Source organism: Balaenoptera physalus (genome assembly GCF_965194825.1).
Source record: "Balaenoptera physalus genome assembly, chromosome: 3".
In the NCBI taxonomy this organism is placed as follows: domain Eukaryota; kingdom Metazoa; phylum Chordata; class Mammalia; order Artiodactyla; family Balaenopteridae; genus Balaenoptera; species Balaenoptera physalus.
This window is the reverse complement of record NC_138890.1, coordinates 47,346,053-47,363,942: the sequence shown is the minus strand read 5'-3', so window position 1 is coordinate 47,363,942 and position 17,890 is coordinate 47,346,053.

Genomic DNA, 17,890 nt, shown 5'->3' with positions numbered 1-17,890 from the left:
TCCATTCATCTGTCAATGGATACTTAGGTTGCTTCCATTGTCCTGGCTATTGTAAATAGAGCTGCAGTGAACATTGTGGTACATGACTCTTTTTGAATTACGGTTTTCTCAGGGTATATGCCCAGTAGTGGGATTGCTGAGTCATATGGTAGTTCTATTTTTAGTTTTTTTTTTTTTTTTTTTTAAATGATTTTTTTTTTTTTAATTTATTTATTTCTATTTATGGCTGTGTTGGGTCTTCGTTTCTGTGCGAGGGCTCTCTCCAGTTGCGGCAAGCGGGGGCCACTCTTCATCGCGGTGCGCGGGCCTCTCATTATCGCGGCCTCTCTTGTTGTGGAGCACAGGCTCCAGACACGCAGGCTCAGTAACTGTGGGTCACGGGCCCAGCTGCTCTGCGGCATGTGGGATCTTCCCAGACCAGGGCTCGAACCCGTGTCCCCTGCATTGGCAGGCAGACTCCCAACCACTGCGCCACCAGGGAAGCCCCTATTTTTAGTTTTTTAAGGAACCTCCATACTGTTCTCCATAGTGGCTGTACCGATGTAAATTCCCACCAACAGTACAAGAGGGTTCCCTTTTCTCCACACCCTCTCCAGCATTTTTTGTTTGTAGATTTTTTGATGATAGCCATTCTGAATGGTGTGAGGTGATACCTCATTATAGTTTTGATTTGCATTTCTCTAATCATTAGTGATGTTGAGCATCCTTTCATGTTTGTTGGCAATCTGTATATCTTCTTTGGAGAAATGTCTATTTAGGTCTTCTGCCCATTTTTGGAATGGGTTGTTTGTTTTTTTAATATTGAGCTGCATGAGCTGCTTGTAAATCTTGGAGATTAATCCTGTGTCAGTTGCTTCGTTTGCAAATATTTTCTCCCATTCTGAGGGTTGTCTTTTCGTTTTGTTTATGGTTTCCTTTGCTGTGCAAAAGCTTTTAAGTTTCATTAGGTCCCATTTGTTTATTTTTGTTTTTATTTCCATTTCTCTAGGAGGTGGGTCAAAAAGAATCTTGCTGTGATTTATGTCATAGAACATTCTGCCTATGTTTTCCTCTAAGAGTATTATAGTGTCTGGCCTTACATTTAGGTCTTTAATCCATTTTGAGTTTATTTTTGTGTATGGTGTTAGGGAGTATTCTAATTTCATTCTTTTATATGTAGCTGTCCAGTTTTCCCAGCAACACTTATTGAAGAGACTGTCTTTTCTCTATTGTATATTCTTGCCTCCTTTATCAAAAATAAGGTGACCATATGTGCGTGGGTTTATCTCTGGGCTTTCTATCCTGTTCCATTGATCTATATTTCTGTTTTTGTGCCAATACCATACTGTCTTGATTACTGTAGCTTTGTAGTATAGTCTGAAGTCAGGGAGCCTGATTCCTCCAGCTCCATTTTTCTTTCTCAAGATTGCTTTGGCTATTGGGGTCTTTTGTGTTTCCATACAAATTGTGAAATTTTTTTTTCTAGTTCTGTGAAAAATGCCATTGGTAGTTTGATAAGGATTGCATTGAATCTGTAGATTGCTTTGGGTAGTATAGTCATTTTCACAATGTTGATTCTTCCAATCCAAGAACATGGTATATCTCTCCATCCGTTTGTATCATCTTTATTTTCTTTCATCATTGTCTTATAGTTTTCTGCATACAGGTCTTTTTGCCTCCTTAGGTAGGTTTATTCCTACGTATTTTATTCTTTCTGTTGCAATGGTAAATAGAAGTGTTTCTCTTTCAGATTTTTCATCTTTAGTGTATAGGAATGCAAGAGATGTCTGTGCATTAATTTTGTATCCTGCTACTTTACCAAATTCATTGATTAGCTCTAGTAGTTTTCTGGTAGCATCTTTAGGATTCCCTATGTACAGTATCATGTCATCTGCAAACAGTGACAGCTTTACTTCTTCTTTTCTGATTTGGATTCCTTTTATTTCTTTTTCTTCTCTGATTGCTGTGGTTAAAACTTCCAAAACTATGTTGAATAATAGTGGTGAGAATGGACAACCTTGTCTTGTTCCCAATCTTAGAGGAAATGGTTTCAGTTTTTTGCCATTGAGAATGATGTTGGCTGTGGGTTTGTCCTATGTGGCCTTTATTATGTTGAGGTAAGTTCCCTCTATGCCTACTTTCTGGAGGGTTTTTTATCATAAATGGGTGTTGAATTTTGTTGAAAGTTATTCTGCATCTATTGAGATGATCATATAGTTTTTCTCCTTCAATTTGTTAATATGGTTTATCACATTGATTGATTTGTGTATATTGAAGAATCCTTGCACTCCTGGGATAAACCCCACTTGATCATGGTGTATGATCCTTTTAATGTGCTGTTGGATTCTGTTTGCTAGTATTTTGTTGAGGATTTTTGCATCTATGTTCATCAGTGATATTGGCCTGTGGTTTTCTTTCTTTGTGACATCTTTGTCTGGTTTTGGTATCAGGGTGATGATGGCCTCGTAGAATGAGTTTGGGAGTGATCCTCCCTCTGCTGTATTTTGGGAGAGTTTGAGAAAGATAGGTGTTAGCTCTTCTCTAAATGTTTGATAGACTTCACCTGTGAAGCCATCTGGTCCTGGGCTTTTGTTTGTTGGAAGATTTTAAATCACAGTCTCAATTTCAGTGCTTGTGATTCATCTGTTTATATTTTCTATTTCTCCTTGGTTCAGTCTTGGAAGGTTGTGCTTTTCTAAGAATTTGTCCATTTCTTCCAGGTTGTCCATTTTATTGGCATATAGTTGCTTGTAGTAATCTCTCATGATCCTTTGTATCTCTGCAGTGGCAGTTGTTACTTCTCCTTTTTCATTTCTAATTTTATTGATTTGAGTCTTCTCCCTTTTTTTCTTGATGAGTCTGGCTAATGGTTTATCAATTTTGTTTATCTTCTTAAAGAATCAGCTTTTACTTGTATTGATCTTTGCTATCATTTCTTCTTTTTCATCTATTTCTGATGATCTTTATGATTTCTTTCCTTCTGCTAACTTTGGGGGTTTTTTGTTCTTCTTTCTCTAATTGCTTTAGGTGTAAGGTTAGGTTGTTTATTTAAGATGTTTCTTGTTTCTTGAGGTAGGACTGTATTGCTATAAACTTCCCTCTTAGAACTGCTTTGGCTGCATCCCATAGGTTTTGGGTTGTCGTATTTTCATTGTCATTTGCTTCTAGGTATTTTTTGATTTCCTCTTTGATTTCTTAAGTGATCTCTTAGTTATTTAGTAGTGTATTGTTTAGCCTCCATGTATTTGTATGTTCTGCAGATGTTTTCCTGTAATTGATATCTAGTCTTATAGCATTGTGGTTGGAAAAGATACTTGATATGATTTCAGTTTTCTTAAATTTACTAAGCCTTGATTTGTGACCCAAGATATGATCTATCCTGGAGAATGTTCCATAAGCACTTGAGAAGAAAGTGTATTCTGTTGTTTTTGGATGGAATGTCCTATAAATATCAATTAAGTCCATCTTGTTTAGTGTATCATTTAAAGCTTGTGTTTCCTTATTTATTTTCATTTTGGATGATCTGTCCATTGGTGAAAGTAGGGTGTTAAAGTCCCCTACTATGATTGTGTTACTGTCAATTTCCCCTTTTATGGCTGTTAGCATTTGCCTTATGTATTGAGGTGCTCCTATGTTGGATGCATAAATATTTACAATTGTTATATCTTCTTCTTGGATTGATCCCTTGATCATTATGTAGTGTCCTTCTTTGTCTCTTGTAATAGTCTTTATTTTAAAGTCTGTTTTGTCTGATATGAGAATTGCTACTCCAGCTTTATTTTGATTTCCATTTGCATGGAATAAGTTGACCTGTTTTTGTTTTCCATACCTATGAGCCTCTAGCAGAACCTGTATAGCCTGCTGACTACTTTTGCAAATAGAGTTCTGTTGGAGCACAGCAATGCCCATTTGTTTATGTACTACCTATGGCTGCTTTTTCTCTGCTGTGCCAGAGATGAGTGGTTGCAACAGAGACCACACAGACTGTAGAGGCAAAGTACTTACTATGTAAACCTTTACAAATAAAGTTTGTAATCCTGCTAGACAGTAAATACCACTTAAGTTTTAATAATGATAATTACAGTAATACCTGCTGCTATCACGTGCTTGCTCTGTGCCAAGTACTATTCTAAGGCTTTATATGTACTGTCTAATGTAATACTTGCAACAATCCCATGGCACACACATACTTTTATTCCCGTTTTATGAGTGAGGAAACTGAGGCAGAAAGAGGTTAAGTAACTTGTTCAAGGTAAATGACAATTGGAATTCTAACCTGGGTAAAGTATTAGACCTCCTTAGAAACTTTCACACCCATTTTCTTTCCTCATAAACTTAGTCACTCATCATATGAGAGAGAATTTTAAGTGGTCCACAGCACATTAAAAAACATCCTCTCCTGGGAATTCCCTGGCGGTCCAGTGGTTAGGACCCTGCGCTTTCACTGCCGAGGCCCCGGGTTTAATCCCTGGTCGGGGAACTAAGATCCTGCAAGCCACGGTGCGGTGCAACCAAAAAAAAAAAAAAAAAAAGAGTCCTTTCCTATTTAAAAGGTATTCCCTTGTAAATTCTCTTTAACATTACGACTCTCCCTTTTAAAAGAAAGAATGAGTGGTCTCTTCACATATAGCAGTAACTTGGTAAAATTTGTATTGCTTTGTTTCATAGCGTTTATTTTTATGGTTGCCTTTTATTTGTGGCAAACGATCCTTGCTTTCCCTTTGCAGCAGTTTCCTTTCAAAATTAATTTATTTAGGAATAAAAAATAGAGTCAATTCAATTATTAAAGAAACCATGTTAATAAATGTACAGATGGTGTGTAGATATGAAAAAAATCATGACTACAGCACAGAAATGAATGACAGTGCCCAGAGCGCTGGCCCCTGTCCCAGCCAGCAGTAATTTGGTTTGTGGCCGTGGACACACCAGTGCCCCCTCTCCACCCCCTGAGCCTCGGGTTCCTTATCTATTGAGAGAAGGAGTTGAATTAAATTATCTCTAATGTTCTACAGCATGCCAGTTTATTCTTCCTGGCCTGGAATTCACCATACCTTCACTTGAGCCAAGATTAAATTAGACTTGTTAGAGCTCCATCCTTTCAAGCGCTGTATACACAGAGGACTCGATGGCACTCCTTACGTCTCTCCCTCTTAGAGTGAGCCCATTAATCCCCATCTAGATTCTTGCAGAAAAGGGAGAGACAACAAATGCATATGGTACAGGATTCAATTTGTGCTTCTGGCCTAGAAATTGAACTGGTCCAGGTTCGTCCAGGGCATTTACCAGGAGAAAGAGAAAGCCCTCGACATTACCTCGTTCATAGTTATTCCACCTGGGCCCAGCAGGCCTGGCCTGATGGGCTTGCTCACCCTCTGGAGGGCTCTGTGTCTCCTTACCCAGAGACAACCATGGTCACAAGCTCACAGTGGCTGGAAGGAAAAGAGTAGGATTTCTATTAGGAAATACAAGATGCAGCACTTCAAATGGGCTCCAAGTCTACATGAAAAATATCCTGATCAGTAGTGGCAAGAGTGGAAAGACCCATTCTTCTTCCCTTTCAGGAGACTTAGGGGTGGAGGGGCACCCGGGATGGGCCAGGGACAATAACCTATTTACAGCGCACTGCTATACTTAGTACTTTAGCACGCCCCTCCTCCCTCCCGCAACATCGGTTCTGAGAGGTGAGAGTGATCCCCACTGTCATCATCGTCATCATCGTTTACCATTCATTTCATTGCATTATATTGTATAGATGAAGAAATTAAGACTCAGGAAGGCTGCAGTCCCCCCTAACTTCAGTATAGTCCTAATAGGTGTAGGTGTTATCACTCCCTATTTTATATTTAAGGAACTTGAGATTCAGGGTAAGTGACAGAGTCAGGTTTTGAACCCGGGTCGACTCTCTTCAAGTCTTTTCCCTGTGCTTACTCTCATGCAGGCCTCGGGAAACTTTGAATTATGGCCTTCTAGCCCTTAGCAGGAGAGAGGGAGGGAGAGGGAGAAGCACGCAGGCTGGATTCCAGTGGAGATGATAGTAAGAGAGGGCAAGGGGGTTCCCCCCTCCGGTCACGTCTTCATAAGGGCACCGACCCCACCCAACAACACTGTCATTTTTCATTCCTCATGTATGTCAAAAATTCCTACACGGTCAGTACAATGCACACTTCCCCCCAGCCACTCATGCAGATTTGAAACCATCTGTCAGTCCTTCCCAATGATAGCTAACGGAGGTATCTGTGGCCAAAAGCCACAACTGTCCTTCCCACAACTGCCAGCAAGGAGCAGGATAAGAGCCATGTTGTCTGTCTTGATTAAAGCTCTTTCCCACGGGCTATTACTTAAGCCCCATACACAGTCTGTGAAGCCCAAGTTATCTGAAGTGCCAGGACCTCTGTCAGCAGGGAGTCTCCGTCCGTAGTGGGCACTGTCAGTGTTCCACCCAGAGTCCTCAGATCCCCTTCACCATTTCTCTGATCCCTCGGCCAGCTTCTGTGTGCTCTGTTTCTGATGAAATCACACCTGCTACTTTCTGCAGAGGCCTGCCTCAGGCTGTCGGATTTGCTCTGCCCTCACTTTCAGAGAGCCAGAAGTGCCTGAGAGCCAATGACCAACTAGGGCAGGAGTCTAAAAACCCAGCTCTCTTGCCGCAAGTCAGGGCCAACTCTAAGGTGTCAATTACATTCCAGAGATCCCCCTGGGATCAGGCTCGGATTGAGCCTGAAATCACACCTTTGCCTGGCCTCTTCCTCATCATGTTTTACTGCCCACACTCCCTCACCAGTTTCTCCTTGGAGCACTCCCTTAATAAATCACATGCAAGCACACTATCATCTCAGGGTCTCCTTCTAAGAAACCTGCCCTAAGACACCATCTCTCAGCCCTCATCTACCTTCTTTTCCTCCAGGCCCACAGACTATATTCCCTTGAATAAATATTCCCTCCCCATGATCATCTGCATCAGTCTCCCTTATGGAAATTTGTCTCATGAATATAAACATGGTAAATGGGAATGTCACTGTTCAAAATTATCTACTCTATCAGCAGATTTCTAGGCAACAATAAACTCAGCTTGGTGGTGTTCATGTCCATCTTATATATAAAACCTTTTCAATAAGGAAATTTCACTACATATAACGGTGACCTAATCCCATTCCTTTTATAGAAAAAAAAAAAAGTGAGAAATTTACTTTCTTTTTTTTTAAAGTTGAATATTCTTTTTTAAAAAAATTTTATTGGCGTATAGTTGATTTACAATGTTGTGTTAGTTTCAGGTGTAAAAGTGAGAAATTTAGAGTTGGGTTTTTTTTTTGATTCATCCACTTATTAACTTGTCCATTCATTTATTAACCATTGGTAAGTGGTATGACCTTTATTTTATTTTAAAAAGTAAAAGGTTTTTTCTCCTGATTATTAAGGTAATATGCATATATCCTTTATGAAAAAAATTTTAAAATTTAGAAAAGTATTATAATTCAAACATGCTAACATCAATCAGTGCTTTTTGGTAAATTTCTACCCAATTGTTTTTTCTATGCAGATATTCTTAAATAATTGTGATAGACATTACTCACGCCCATCACCTGGTTCTCTTCTCCTTCTAAATACATGGGACAATTATACTTCCTTCCCCCCTTGATATTAGGCATGGTCATATGACTTGGTTTGGTCCATGAAATGTGAGCAGTGTATTTAAGAGCTTGTGTGCCGTTCTCCATGCCCTCTTCCGTCACTAAGGTGAACCCTGAAGCTTCAAGTTGAGAGGGTGGCTCCTCCAACATTCTGGGTACCTGCAAGATTACAGGCTCTCTGATAGCAGAGCCCCCTGCCAACCCAAAATGGGCATGTAGCATATGCAAGAAATAAACTGTTGTTTCAAGCCATTGGAACTCAGTGGATATATTAGTTTGCTAGTGCTGCTGTAACAAAGTACCACAAACTGGGTGGCTTAACACCAGAATTTACTGTCTCATAGTTCTGGAGGATAGAGGTGCAAGTTCAAGTTGTTGACGTGGCCTGGTCCCTTATGAAGGCTGTGAAGGAGAATCTGTTTCATGCCTCTCTGCTAGATTCTGGTGGTTTACTACTGATCTTGGGCATTCCTTGGCTTATAGAAGCATCACCCTGATTACTGCCTTCATCTTCACCTGGCATCCTGCAAGTGTACATATCTGTGTCCAAATTTCTTCCTTTTAATAAGGACACCAGTCATATTTGATTAGGACCCACCATAATGACCTCATCTTAACTAATTATATATGTAATGACCCTACTTTCTAATAAGGTTACATTCTGAGTACTAGGGGGTAGGACTTTAACATATGATTTTAAGGGAGACACAATTCAACCCATAACAGTGGATGTTTGTTACAACACAATGTATCTTAGCCTAAACTGACCAATATAGAGCTCATTCTTCTCATGCTCCTTTTTTTTTTTTTTGGCTGCATTGGGTCTTCGTTGCGGTGCGCAGGCTTCTTATTGCGGTGGCTTCTCTTGTTGCAGAGCACAGGCTCTAGGCACATGGGCTTCAGTAGTTATGGTGCACGGGCTTAGTTGCTCTGTGGAATGTGGGATCTTCCCGGACCAGGGATCGAACCAGTGTCCCCTGCATTGGCAGGTGGATTCTTAACCTCTGTGCCGCCAGGGAAGTCCCTCATGCTGCTTTTTAACTTCCTATTTTCAATTTATGAGATTAAATAATTTTCCCAAGGTCACAAAACCAATAAGAGGGAAAACTAGAATTCTAATACAGGTTTTTCTGATTCAATAGAGTGTACTTTCAACTAGTCTCCAGAGGTTGATCCCTGAGAGTCCAAGTGCTTTGCAGCTCAACACAGTACCTGTTATACCCCAGACATTGAGGGCCAGTACTGTTTGTCTTTGGGCTTGGCCTGTTGAGTTTCCTACATGAATCAATTTATTTGTTTATGTTACCTGTTTTCTCCCTGTGGGCATTGCTTTTGCAACCTTGCACTATGCTATAGTTCCTCTAAAATAAAGATTAAAAGTGTAACACATGACCTTCCAGGTCACCAAAAACCCTAGGGTCATTAAGACAATCTGAACCACTCTCACCCTAAGCTCCCCTTGTCCCTGACTCTCTCCTCCCATGAGCACAGACCCATGGACTAGGTCCCCATTACCCTTCTTGTACCTGTTTTCTGCCAAGCAAATTTTCCCTCGAAGGAATGAGCCAGGAATAAAAATATTTGATCGATTAAAGCAAACAGGTAGTCAGGTAATGGCAGCTCCTCCTGTGTACGTCCTTTATAAAAGAATCACCCCATTACAAGGGACTCAATCAAATGGCAACTTTTTCTCATTCCTGATGTTCGCATCTCCCAGTGAAGAGAAAAGAAGAAACCCCACTTTGTGAAGCTTATACTCAGGCAGAGAATCACAGAAGCTCTTCAATCACTTATTGCTTTTTCCCTCTTGCCATTCCTATTGAGCATGATGTCTTTTTTATCCGACACTGAGAGGCTTTGTGTGTGTGCTACTCCTCATTAATTTGATCACAGAGGGCAGATCTAAGATGTGATTCAAGTAAATGAAAGGTTCTCCAGAAGCTATCCAGGTATAGGCATTCTTTTCTAAGCCCTTATCCGTGCCTTTGAATTCATTAGCTCGGAGAACACAGCACTTCCAAAGAGGCACGTAGACCACATATACACACCCCGGAGAGCCCGACTCTGCAGACTGGCACCAAGTCACCTTCTCCTAGCCCAAGTCGACGAGACACACATCGTGTTTACTCCAATTTTCTCATTAATTTTGCTGGCTGCCTGACAGCCTCTGCCTCCCCGGATTAGATTTCTGGAATTAGGCTGATCTTCGTGCTGCGACAGGCCCAACCGCCTCCTTGCAGGCAAAAAATCCCCATCCCCATTTTGGCAACTGAAGCTCTGCCAGGAAAGACCTGTCTGAAGTGGTAAGTGCTGGGGAGGCTTGCCTTCGTGTGCAGGTCAAGTGATTTGCCTAACCAGAAAGAAAACCTCACCAAAACATCTCTCAGATGCCTGCCAGTATGCTGCAGTGTACAGCATTGGTCCAGGATTTAGATGAGGTGTTTTAAAATGCAGCACTTACCCGGAAGGATTGCTATAATAAGCCATTAATGCTTTAGTGCAGATGAGTTTGATCAAATTGACTTTAGCCACCTGGCAGGGTCAGGAGGGACACAGCGAGGTAAATTCTAGTGACAGAAAAGGATTCAAAAAAGGCAGCAAAGGCAGGAGGAGTGATAAGGTGCCCAGGACCCCAGGAACATCAAATGGACATTGGGTCCGTGAAATGTGAGCAGTGTATTTAAGAGCTTGTGTGCCGTTCTCCATGCCCTCTTCCGTCACTAAGGTGAACCCTGAAGCTTCAAGTTGAGATGGTGGCTCCTGCATCATTCTGGGTACCTGCAAGATTACAGGCTCTCTGATAGCAGAGCCCCCTGCCAACCCAAAACGGGCATGTAGCATATGCAAGAAATAAACTGTTGTTGTTCCCCCACCAGGTGGGGGAATGAAATGGAGAGGCCAAGAGAACGTAGGGAGATGGTGCAGACAATCCTTAATCACCTAACGGTCTTGGTGGGGTGGAGGGGGGGGGACTTGAGATGATGTCAAACAAGCTGTGACCTTGAACGAGCCCCTTAAAAGTCTCTGACCCCATTGCAACTATCAGAAGCAGAAAATAGTGGTTTACCTACCCAAAGGCAGAGGGGCGAATGAAAAGATCCCTTTCTCCAGGAAGATTCTGTGAGTGAGAGTGAAGTCCGGTCAGTGAAGAAATCCTCTGGTTTCATCCTTCCAAGCCTTGGCATCATCGTTAGAGCCAGGTAGACTTGGTCTCAATTCTGAGCTCTGCCACTGCACAATTCACTGGGCAACGCGTGGGTGAGTCTAAATCTCTGTGGGCTTCAAGTTTCTCATCTACAAATAAATCATAAAACCTACCTCACTGGGTTGTCAGGAGGTTTCAATAGGACAGTGTATGTACAATCACTTAGTAACAATGATGGGCACAAAATAAACCCTCAGTAATAACAGCTTAGCTTCCATATGTCATCACCATCATCACCACCACCACCACCATCATGCCACACCCACCAGTGACTGTGTGCCTCCTGGTGGGTGGAGTTCAGCAACATCATGGTGAAGGGAGTGGGTTCTGGAGTCAGACCATCCTAGTCTCAAATCTGGGCTCTAATGGGGACCAGATATCTGATCTTGGGCAAGTTATTTATTCTCAGCTTCAATTCCCTCATCTGTAAATGGGAATAATAAAATTCCCTACCCCAAAGGTGAGGATTAAGTGAGACGATACATGTAACTTGCTGAGGCTGGTGCCTGGCACACAGTCAGAGTTCAATAAATGGGAGATAGGGACCCCAAAACTCCCTTTCTCATCCTCTGCCTTTCTCTGCAGTTCTTTTTTTTTTTTTTTTTTTTTGGTGACAGATGTGGTTGGGTAGGGATTATGAAATCCAGTTCTATGGATGATCAGAGTAGATGCAAAAAACATTGCTTTCAACCAGAGAGACAAAGAAGACCCCCGTGAGCCAGCTCAGGGAGCCAGCTCAAATCTGGTTTCATCCAGCTCCCATAGTATTCTGGCTTTTAGGCTGCAGTACAGAAAATTAGTTCCCCTGAAGCTGTCCCCTTCAGAGTGGAACTGGGGAAGATAAAGAGTGGCGAAAGAGCTCTGAACAATGGCTAATCTTCTAATTAACACTTCAGAGAGAAGTGATAACAGGAATCCACTCTCAGCCATAAGCCCCAGGGAACGGCAGGGTCTGATCAATGTTTTCCTGGAATCTGACTCAAAGCCACTGAGCTCCTGCCTTCTAAGTTTGTGTCTCCCTCCTGGAACCTTACCTTCTGTCCCTCTCTTTTATTATCCTCTCCTTTTTCTTTTTCCCGTTTTCTATCTTCCTGTTCCCTTCTAACTCTCAGAACTAGGCAACCCCCTTCCATCTCTTTCTCTCATAACTACTGTAATATGGGGTGAATGTAATCAGGTGTTTGTTCCTTCATTCTTGAGACATTTACTGAATACTTACGAAGTGCTAAGGATATAGAAAAGAATAAGATGGTCTCTTTGTCCACAAGGAGATAGACTGACAAACAATGGACAGCGCTTCCAAACAACCTCAGTTGCTTCAGCAAGTGCTTTTTCAGAAGTATAAGTGGGGTGGGTGTATATACGAAGTGCCAAATTCTGGCTGAGTGGGGCACAGAAAAGTATTCTAGAGGAGCAGGTCCTGAGCCTGAGACATGAAGACTAAGTCTAGGCTTTTTTTTTTTTTTAAGATTTTTTGATGTGGACCATTTTTAAGGTCTTTATTGAATTTGTTACAACATTGCTTCTGTTTTATGTTTTGGGTTTTTGGCCCCGAGCCATGTGGAACCTTAGCTCCCCAACCCAGGATTGAACCCACACCCCCGGCGAAGTCTTAACCACTGGACCGCCAGGGAAGTCCCTAAGTCTAGGCTCTTAAACAGTATGATCATTCAATCAACTGCAGTTCTTGGTCTTCATTCAAACAGCTGTGACTTAGATGTGCATTTGTCTGTCACACAGGAACCATATTCCTAAACTAACCAATTGAGTTGTTTCAGACACTTGTATAACCCTCAGTTTTTCCCTCTATATGGCAGTGACCCAGGAGGAAAAGGAGCTTCCCCTCCTTCTGGGATCCTTAATCCCAGTGAGCATAAAAGGTGAGGTGAGTGGGGAACTGACCAGGAAAGTCATTAATAAGGCTCCTCACTCATAATATCTGTAGAATGAGGGTCCTGTACTTTTAAATCTCTAAGGTTTATTCCTTGTGATTAAGGCAAGGTTTTCAAAATAACCCAATGCCTTCTCTCCCCCATCCCTCTCCAAGGCCAGAGATAGCAAGAAAGAGAAGCATGGACTTGAAAGGCAGACCTCTCCCTACCCAACCATTGACTCATCCTCACTCTCCCCAGATCAATGCTTGGAGCAATTTCTGAGTGACAGCTCACAGAGACAGCATGTTACATTTAAGCCATTTGGGTTTTGAAGCCATTTAAGTTTGTCAAAACAATGCCACCCCCTGCTGTGTCTCTGGCATAATAATAGGCCTGAGCAGGCCAAATCTTGACTCAGCTTCCCTGTGACCATTTGAACATATGGGGATAAAAGGAGAGAGAGAGGGGGAGAGAGGGGGAGGGAGTTCTTTTTTCTTTTCTTTCTTTCTTTTTTAAATTCTTAACAAATACAGGGAACTTTTTGGTCCAGTTTTCCCTCTGATTCAATGCCATGCACCAGTAAATCTGGATCTAAGAAGAGCCCAGTTTATCTTGGAGTATTAAGAATTTAGGGAAGCAAAGAAAATTCACTCCCAGGGTTTGGAGGAAGTTGAAGAATATCCATTTACCTCTATCAGGGCGGGGACCCTAAATGCCTTATTCACTGGTGTATTCCACGGATTTTCCCGGTGCCTGAGGTGCGGTACATGCTCAAAAAATATTTGTTGAAGGAATCAATGTTTTTACCAACACCAGCTCTACCACCCGCCCCCCCCCCCAATGCCATACGGGCTTTCTCCCCATTAGTCCATTCCTGGTGGTGTTGCCATTCATGCCACTGCCTTGTGTTTCTAGGGAGCTGCTCTGAATGATCCATCTTCATCTCATATCTGAGTAGTTTTCTATCTTGCAGTTGAAACCATTTGTTTGTCAACCCTATATTTGTATGGAGGGATTATTTGGGTCAGGCTTCCAATTAGTGACAGGAATGCAAAGATAAGAGACATATGGGAGAGGCCCTTGAAGAGACGACAGTTTGGTAGAGGAGACAGGGATATGGACATTTAAAATCAAGGGAATGAGCCTGGGCAGGGATGAGTAAAGATGGAAACAGGAAAAAGAGGACAAATCCTCAAGGCAACCTCATCAAAGCGTTCAGAGAAATGAGAGATGTCTAGTTTGTGGGGTTTGGAAATTAAGAGTGTGGACCTGTGAAAGAACTATAAAAGGAGTGGCTTTGGAGTTGGGTACGTGTGTTGCCTAGAAACAAGCTAATTAGGACCAGGATCACTCCCCATTCACACAACCAAAGGGGCTGCACCCAAACTCAGCTCCCCACAGAACTGATGGTTTCCTTCATCTGGTAAGGAGAACTCTAACTTTCTATGGACCCCAAGTTCAAGTGCAGGGTAGCTAGTATCCCAGACTATTCCTCTAAGTGGTTGGCCCCCCACGTTTGGACTAATGGCACAAAGTAGTCTGTGTGTTCCTCTACCAAAGCTGTTTTCTCACTTTTGCCCTATAAATGGGAGAAGAACAGGGGCCAATTTTTCCTTGCTGGAAATCACACCTTAGCTGTGGGCCCCTCAATGGCTTCTCTCTGTGGGGTATGGAAGCACTAGCTATGTAAGTTTTCCATTTCCCCAGTAAAGCCTATTTCTTAACCCACAGCCAGTTGAACCCAAACCCTGATGCACAATAGGCAGAGACCAGGAAGAGGTTCCCTTTCTATGATATGGGCTTGGGGAACATACAGAGGTAGGCAGGAAGGGCATCCCAGAGTGAGCAGGACACAAACCAGAGGAAATGGGGACTATGGTAAAGAAGAGGGGACAGCATGTGCTGGGAGTCTTGGGAAGTAGGCCAGTAGGGTGGCTGGAACCTCTTCACGCAGGGCCTTTGTGCAGACACCTGCTGTCTCTGCCTGCCTTCGTCCTTTTTTTTCTGGTAGCAGTACATCAATATTTCTTTGGGGAAACCTGCTTCCCCATAGCATGCAGACTGGTGGGCCTGTCAGTCCCCACACACACTGGGCAGGAGAGAGCTGACCTACACCATAAGAATCTCTCAGGGATTTAAATCCATGAGCAGAATGACACAGAGACTGAAAACCATTGCACCAACTCACCAGATGGTGTCCCCAGGGAGTGAGTTCATGTTCATTGCTGCCCTGGATCTCAGAGCTGCCTTTGCTGGCCCTGTCCAAGGTCTCAGCCCTTTTTCGTTTTGTTTTGTTTTTTATTCTGTCAGCCCCACAGTCTTCCATTAGGCCCCCTTTGGGCCTGAGTTAGCCGTTAGCCTGAGTCAGTCTGGGCTTGCAAACAAAGAGCCTTAACAAACAGCCTTGAACACCAGGCTGAGGCAAAAGAACTCCAGCCCAGGACCCGAGTAGCATGAGAATCCGTGCCCTCCATCTGTACAGTGCTGGGCAGTTCCCTCACATGGTCCCCCTAAAGTGGCACAGTTGGAGCATTTTACCCACCCTAGAGACACTAAAAGTTGTGATTCAGAGATTCAGGTAGACCTCCCAGCCTACCACTGTGACTGCGGCCTCCTGTTGGGGAAGTTCAATTAGAGAGAGATGTGTTGGTGATCAGGCATGGCTCTTTATCTTCCCAACTCCAAGCTGCTGGTGAAGCTTGATAAAGAAATTAAAGTTCTGGGTGAGTGTGTAAATGTATGCTGAAGTGTCCTTGGATAGTATTCCAAGAAGCTGTGCAATTTATTTTTCATTGCCATTTACAAACGTTGATCTTACTGATAAAATTCAAACCTGCCACATCCTCTGGTGATCAGCGCTCCTCCCTGGAGCTCTGCCTGGCATCAGGCTTGCCCTGACTCTGCTCTGTGCCTTTCTGGGTATGGTCCCGAGGGTGGGGAGATATCTGATGTGGTCCTGGGAGGAGGCCCTCCTGAACAAAAGCCTTCAATCTTCAGGTTCACCTGCCTAGAGACAGTGACCTGTACTTGCCTATACCCTCCCCATATTTTACTCCCCTGAGTAGAAAGAAGGAAGGAAGCAACCCAGCATCCCAGATGCCCATCAACAGACAATTGGATTAAGACGATATGGCATATATATATATATATATATATATATATATATAAAATAGAATGTTACTCAGCCATAAAAAAGGAAATACTGCCATTTATAGCCACATGGATGGACCTAGAGAATATTATGCTTAGTGAAATAAGTCAGACAGAGAAAGACAAATACTGTATGATATCACTTCCATGTGGAATCTAAAAAATAATACAAATGAATGTATATGCAAAACAGAAACAAACTCACTTATATAGAAAACAAACTTGTGGTTACCAAAGGGGAGAGAGAAGGAGGAAGGGACAAATTAAGGGTATGGGATTAACTGGTACAAACTACTATATATAAAATAGATAAGCAACAGAGATATACTATATAGCACAGGGAATTATACCCATTATCTTGTAATAAATTTTAATGGAATATAATTTGAAAAATACTGAATCACTATGCTGTACACCTAAAACTAACACAATAGTGTAAATCAACTTTACTTCAATTTTAAAAAAAAGAAAAAAGGAACCACATTTGGAGTTTCAGAAGCTCAGGAAGTGTTAATTCCAAAACTTCTGAGAAAATTGAGCAGGTACTGGGGCTTGATTGCTGGGGCTCTTACTCCTCGGTGTTGTGCATAATCGGCAACAGGGGCCTTTTTCCTGACCACAGTGGTTTTTGCCGTCAAGTATAGTTGTCTTGGAGCCTGCTGTCATCTTACCAACCATGCATTCTGTGTGAAGCATACTGGGTAAGGAAATTAAATCCAGGTGAGGGAAGGCAACTCAGGTCTCCTGCTATTAAATATATGGTCTGATTAATGAGGAATCTTTTATCATCCTAGAATCTCAGAGCCAGAAGCAATTTTAAAGGTCATCTATTTCAAACCTTCGTCTAATCCCCTCAAATTAAAAAACATACATACATGGGTACGTATATAGTGAATGCTTCCAGGCACGGTACTAAGTATTTTATATGGATTCTCTCAATAATAGACTTTGAATGCATTCAACCCTCTGTAGTAGCCACCAGTATTCTCTCCACTGTACAGACTGGGAACCTGAAGCCCCGAAGTTTCCATCTTTCACTCCAGGTCATGCAGTGAGTAGGTAGCAGAACTTCTTCAGAGATGGTGGCCTGGCAGGTCTCAGCCAAACCTTACTTGTATGTGTGTTTTTTAAATTTTAAAATATATTGTCAGTAATATAAAATAGGGAGTTTGACATTAAAAGTATCCAGATTTCCAGCTTTGCCTGAGAAGTCAGAAGAGCTGGCCACACTGAGCTGTGTGGCACATTTCCACAAGGCAAGTGTGGGCTGCAGCTGAGAAACCATCGCCCCTTCGGACACGAATCAGATCACGTTAGCAGCAGGCTTCGACTTTCCAGTGGCTCCTGATCACACTTGGAGTAAAATCCAAAGTCCTCATAATAGCCCGCGGGGCCCAGGTGCCCAGCCCCTGCCATCTGCTACACCCTCATCTTGTCTACTCCCTGTGCTCCCACACGCCGGGGTTCTCTCCAGTGCTTGGGCTTAAAAAGCTCTCTCCTCAAAAAAAAAGCTCTCTCCTCAGGGTCTTTGCCCTCGCTGTTTGCTCCATTCAGAAAGCTGTTCCTTCTACTCTTACCATTTCTGACTTGTGCTGAGTCTTTAGCTTGAATGTTATTTCCCCAGGGAGGCTTTCTTGACCCCGTGCTAGGCAGAATAATGCCTACTCCCCCCACCACACACAAGATGTCCACATCCCAATCCCTGGAACCCATCAACACGTTACCTTACACAGCAAAAGGGACTTTGCAGGTGTGATTAAGGATCTTTTTTTTTTTTTTTTTTTTTTGGCCACGCTGAGTGGCTTGCAGGATCTTAGTTCCCTGACCAGGGATTGAACCTGGGCCCTCGGCAGTGAAAGCACAGGGTCCTAACCATTGGACCACCAGGGAATTCCATGATTAAGGATCTTGAGATGGGGAGATCATCCTGGATTATTTTGGTGGGCCCACACAGAGGTTGGCCTGATTCCAGGAAAGGAATGAGGAGCCAAGGAATGTGGGTAACCTCTAGAAGCTGGCAAGGCAAGGAAACATTCTCCCCTAGCACCTCCAGA